Genomic DNA, 6,264 nt, shown 5'->3' on the forward strand with positions numbered 1-6,264 from the left:
TATTTTAAAAGCCGACTGACACTTTTTGGTGCCTCCATACTCTAGAGCACAACACACAGAAATGACGCCAATGCCAATTAGATAGCATTTAATCATCGAATTCATTACAGTTCTGATTATAAAACATATGGATGCACATGTGAGCACATCTGCCAATTATATGCTCACCTTACGCCCACCGCATGCAAAATATATCAACTGCTCAGCAAAAAAAAGTACCAGCTGCTGCACCTCGCTGCCACACACTCCCACGCATATTCATTCATATGCATTTCACATTTCAGCTGAAGCTTTTTCAGGGTAAACGGTGCCACAGTTTGCAGAGGCACAAACAGTTTTTCCCTGCGGTGGCATGACTTTACGGATAAATTGTGGCAAACCTTTCCTCTAATCTGAGGAGACTGGTCCTCAATCTTTGTGGAAATGTTTAGGGATAGTTGACAATACTCATTAGTGCTTGATGCATTTACTAGTCTCCCTAAAATCAGCACTGTGCAGGCTGAGTGCTGCAGAGGAAACCATTAGCCACCGTGGCCTCGGCCATCAAGACAGCTCTGCTAATCAAACCAGCCTATGTCAACAACGGTGCTGGAAATTGGCTCTCACCTTGGTGTGCGTTCTTCATCTAAATGGGCCCGTGTTTACACTGAGCGCTATTACATAGTAAGCAGCGACAGGGAGTGTGTACAGTATCAGTGGCAGGTAACAGCAGGGGCTCTGGTTTAGAAAATGAGAAGGTGAGAAGAGACGGGAGCCACCAGTAATAACAGGCTCTATGACGATGTTTCCACACAGATTTAATAGGTAATAATGATCTATTTTGCTCAAATATGAATGCATTTATTGCTTTCAATTAATAAAAATGCAGAATGACAGCCACTAAAAAGGCATAAGCAGTTAAATGAGATGTACCGTCTGGAGCTAGCAACGAGGAGCTTCGTTCTCATGTAATAAAGACGAGTCGAGGGAAACCAGTTGAGTAAGAGCTGATGACGGAAACAGATGGGAAGTCATTTTAACAGCAGTGCTATGGAAGAGTTTTCATTCCTCTTGAACTTTTCTACATTTTCTCACAATCCAACCACAAACCTCAGAGGATTTCATAGGGTTTTTATTAAATAGACCAACACAAAGTCTCCCAAACCTGATGGATCAGGCGAAAGAATCATGCAAGGCGACACGAGCAAAATGCTACTGTACAAACTAACTAGTGTTTTAAGATATAATTATAACAAATACAGGTCTTAGTTGTTTTCTCCATGAAAAAAACTAAGAAAAGCTGTCAGTTGTCTTTTTGCTGAACTTTAAAACCTATAAACAGAAATAAAATGAGATTTCCTATTGTAGATGTTTAATAAAAGTGTAGAGTTGTTGGGAAACACTATCAGCTCTCAGTCTAAAAATTCCCTTTGGACTGTAAAATTTTTTGACCTCTTCTCCATCGCAGAAAGTCCCAATAAAACACATGGAGGCTTGTGGTTTCAACACAGAAAAAAATAGAAAATATTAAAGTTTAATGATGCCTTTGCAAGGTACTGTTATGCCAAAGATGTTTTATGTTGATGATGCATTAAATCTCTCCACAGCAGTTCCATCAGTAAAAGAAGATTTACCTTTTGGAAAGTGGAACAAAAAGCAGAGCTCTCATGCTGTGTTGAGGGGAAAACAGTCAAATCAGAGCTGATTATGAAAACAGATGGGGAAATATTTTGGACGAGATGTTTTGTACTCGTCATTGCACATATTGAGCTCAGTTTGTCCAGGGCTGCTGCTTTCCATTTCCTCCTAGACGAGGAAGACAACATTTGAATTCGTCTTTATTTGTGGACTGAATGCGATGCCGATTCTTACACAACAGTTTTTGTATTTCTAACTGAGCTCATAGGGAGCGCCCGGGCCTCAAAGTGTTTCTCTTTTGTTTTTTATATGATGCGCCAATTTCATTTTCCCATACACAGACCCTAGGAGACAGACAGAGAGACGGGTGGTGAAGAAGAAACTAAGGGAAACATAAACAGAAGTGACAGAGAAATGCAGACAGAAGGATTGATGGAATCAGTAGAAAGCAGAGAAAGCCCAGTTAATGTAAACAGGTAGAGCCACTGGTGCCTCAGCTGTGCATGTGACAGAGCTGCTTTAAGACCTTTCATTTCCTTCTGCTGACTCTATTGCATTCTTCTGTGTCTGAGCACAAAGTGTGTTAGCTTCTCAAACATTGCTGCGTCTGCCCACAGTTTCATAAAAAGCCACCAAAACCAGTGAAGGGTCAGGACACTCGTAGGAAATCATAAAACCTCAGGAACTCCTTGGCTGCTCGTTTATTTTTATTATTTAGACTTTTAAACCACTTATCCCGCATTCTGAGTCCAAACAATTCTTTCAATATAATTCAATCTGAGCTCCTGAGGAATTAAATGACTTGCAGAAATAACAACTTTAACCGAGTTGGGTGAGTTTAGAGTGAGTCATTGGACAGCTGGACAGCAGCAGGGCGGGGAAAACAGTGAAGCTGTGAGAAGCAGGACTTTAATAAAGACGGGATGAGAACAGCAACAATATGATTTCTCTGCTGACCCTGAGAAAATCTTATGAATTCACCAGGAGCTCCAAACAATATTACAGAAGGAAAAATGATAACAGATTTCTGTAATAAATGCGACTGAACACCTGAACTGCACAGTGATGCACTTTGACTTTGAAAGTTAGACTGAAGGAGACACAGTAGAAGCTTTTATCTCTTAATATTGAAACTGATAGTGCTTAGTGAAGTGAAAGTCTGTCTGGTAAAGAATAATTTGTTTTAGTTACCCCACACATCTAAATGTTGCAACTGAAATTTATACTCTGTTTTCCAATCTTGTTCAGTTGGCGTGAACATGTGTGAGTTTTAGAGTGCATTCACACCAAGTCTTGTTTAGTACGCTTTACTCAACCACTTGTCTAGGAAGTCTGGTACGATTGAGGAAGCATGAATGTGTAGTCAAACTCTGATGGGGTCCAAAAAAGCAAACTCTGGTCTGCCTAGATCTCGGTTCCGTTGAAGTGAACTCTGGTTCGTTTCGAATTCGTATATGAATGTAAGTGGACTGGAGACAGCTCCAGAAGCAGGAAGTAAATTACAGAACAGGGCATTCTGGGTAAATGTAACCTAAACAAATTCTTATCTAGCGCTAGAGGAAGAAATGGCTGGTGTTCTTTTCCTAAACACATAAGATAAATCTTAAAACCGCTAAAATGTGATGATTGATAAAATCTCCATCTTTGTTTACATTTAAGGAAGGACGTGCAGTGAAACCACAGGTGAGGAGGTTTGGTTTGTTGGAGTCAGTGCAATGTGAAAGAGAACAGCAACAACTGGAAATGTAACAAATGTCGCAAAGTTGGTCCCCAATCGAACAGAGTGTACCGAACTGTCAGTGTGGTGAAGCATTGGTTGCTTGAACTGCTAGCTTTAATCTCAACCCAGAATGTCCATTTTCTCTTTTTCTGACCACTTTCTGTAAACTCTAGAAATGGTTGTCCTTGATATTTCCAGCAAATTAGCAGTTCCAAATATTTTAGTTATCTTTTATTTCATATGTTTAGGAGTGTCTAACATGGATGTAACTCATTAAAGCCTCAGCAGAAAGGTTGATGTGCTGGAGAAAGCCAAGTACCCGTAAGCTTGGGAAGAATGAGTTTGAGGTATTCAGGAAGGTCAGACAAGAGCCCTTAAGGGACACTTGTACACATACTACAGCCTACTCAGCATGCTGTGGACAATCAAGAAGTTGCCCCTGGTTTTTATAAGGTGGGGCAGAGGATTCCAGTCTCTCCACAAACAATCATGAGAGCCTCCTCAGAATGATCGACTGTAATCACACATGAACAGAGGTGCTAGCTAGAGGTCTTCTGAAATTAAACACCTCTAACCTACGTGATGCACAATTTGTATTTCAGTACTGAGATCGGTTTTGGTACACATCCCATGTTTCAGGTCAGTTGAGCATTAATCTGCCAATAATCAGCCATGACCAGCAACTTGGTGCCAGCCTGCCTTCCCAATCCAATCACCTTAGGGGAATAGGTCAGGGGTTGTTCTGATTGGATAACCCGGGGTTGGGTCACCGCGCCCATGACCTGCCTCTTTGAATTGGTAATGACGGTAATATTCTCCATATGGCCTTGTGTGTCTGCGTGCGTCCCTAAGCGTAGAGCCTATCCGGAGGCAGAGCTACACCCCCGCGTTAATGGCCGATGGAGAGTGAGGTAAGAGCCAAAGTAGTACTCTCACCCTCCCTGGGGCAAACCTCTCCATGTTACCACTTCCAGCTTTTCTTTCCAAATCCTCTTTTCCAAGCCTTGAGCTTCACTTACTGGCTGCTGTGCCGTGCAGTAGCCCCAAGGAGCCAGTTTCAGGCTGATGTCTGAGGTTTCTTTCCATCACACTTCCCTACTCTGGAATAAACTACTTCAAGTTTCTTAATTTGAGATGTAGGGACAGCCAGAGAGAAGCTGATTTATTGCATCTACACTTTGGGCCGCCACAGTGTGATGAGAAATATTTTCCAGAGGAATAAAGCAGATAACGGGGCATGCTGTAGCCTGCAGTCTGTTTTCTGTTTGTGGGAAAATTTATTTACTGAAGGTCTAATCCTTTTCTTATATTTCTACAATGTAGCATAGCAGAGCAATGCTCACAGGAGTCTATTACTTTGTAAGACAATTACAAAATGTAGCCGTGAAAAACTATATTTCTTTAGGTAAACCCAGAAATTTGCCACTTTGTGTCACTTTAAAGCCTTTCTCTGAAGTAACTTGACAGCATATCAGTCATTCGAACATCAGGGCACTCCATTAAGTGATAGCAATAATAAATACCATATTACTTATGAATCAAAAGATAACAAAACTGGGGTTTTATATCTGAAGGAGAAAGTTGGATCATCCCAGTAGCTGACATTTATTCAAGCAAAGTTTGTCCCACTTTCTCACCTTTAGCTGAGACAACTTTAAGCAGTGAGATAAACATCTGGATTTTGACTTAGCCTTTTTAGTATGTTGGCTCCTCAAACATCTTTGGATCATCATCATGTTTCTATGTTGTGGGTCCAGTTATGCTTCAGCTTTAATATTTTTTAGTTGTTCATATTTTTTCCAAGTTAAAACTTGTGGTTTTATCTATAATGGAGAGCTGACCAAGTATGAGGTCTTTGCTCTGAATGCTTTATGGTTTTTGGTTTATGTCAAACATATCTATCCAAGGAACATTATTTGAGAAGTCTGGGTCTCTCTCCTCTCTGGAAAACCTGAGTCTGGCCTTTTTGTTTTCCTTAAAAAGCAAGGTTCTACTTATGAAAGTTAAACTTGTCCAGTCCCTTTTTGATTGTTTGTCTTCATTTAGTATATTGTGGTCTGCTCTCGGGGCAAATTTGCATGGACAGTAGTTGTGCTCCACTTGTAGACCATTTTGGAGACTATGTTACCACCATGGGAGCATTGAAGTGATGTTCTGATGTGTGATTTTAGGATTTTGTAGTGGGAATAAATGTGAAAGTGCCCAAATGTATTCCTCACCTGAAATGGCATCTTTCTAGAACTGTATGTATGAATAAATAAATAAAATAAAAAAACAAACAAAACAAAAAACAAGTGATCATGGGAGTGTCCAACCATATTTGGTTTAAATATGTGTAAATACTGTGATACCACATATACTTTCCAAAAATAACTTCCTTGTTTCAATACACAAATAGCTGGAGCTTTATTCAAAACTATCATTTATAAATATCTTGGGTGCTACTGAATAAATACAGATTATTTTTGACTAGTACATTAAAGGGAAGAAGACTGATGATTAAGCCTTGTGGAACTTCACAACAGATTATTGTATTAGGACGCTCATATTTTTGCATTTGCTTTGTCTGACTGCTGTTGATTTTATGCTTAAAATACTATTTTCTTTCTCTAGTTTCTATTGTGTTTTCCTTCCGGTCTTGGTTAATCAAATGAAGTCTGTAGTCTAAATCATACCTTCCGTGTGTAAACTTGTGTTTGCGTTTCTAAACTAATTTAATGTCCTTTAGTTGGTTTTAATAGCCACAGGTTGATTATGGAAGTTCAGCAAACTTTGTGGTTTTGCAGTGTGTCAGATCCTTGCATCAGGTTGGTTTGAGCTCTTACTTCCCGTTGAGTAAAATACAACAATCGGCTCAAACCGACTGTCATTTCACTTTGACTTCAAAACCTCAGCTGCTGTAGGAAAGCACTCATGTTCATAAATCA

Source organism: Xiphophorus hellerii, chromosome 24, assembly GCF_003331165.1.
Source record: "Xiphophorus hellerii strain 12219 chromosome 24, Xiphophorus_hellerii-4.1, whole genome shotgun sequence".
NCBI lineage: Eukaryota > Metazoa > Chordata > Actinopteri > Cyprinodontiformes > Poeciliidae > Xiphophorus > Xiphophorus hellerii.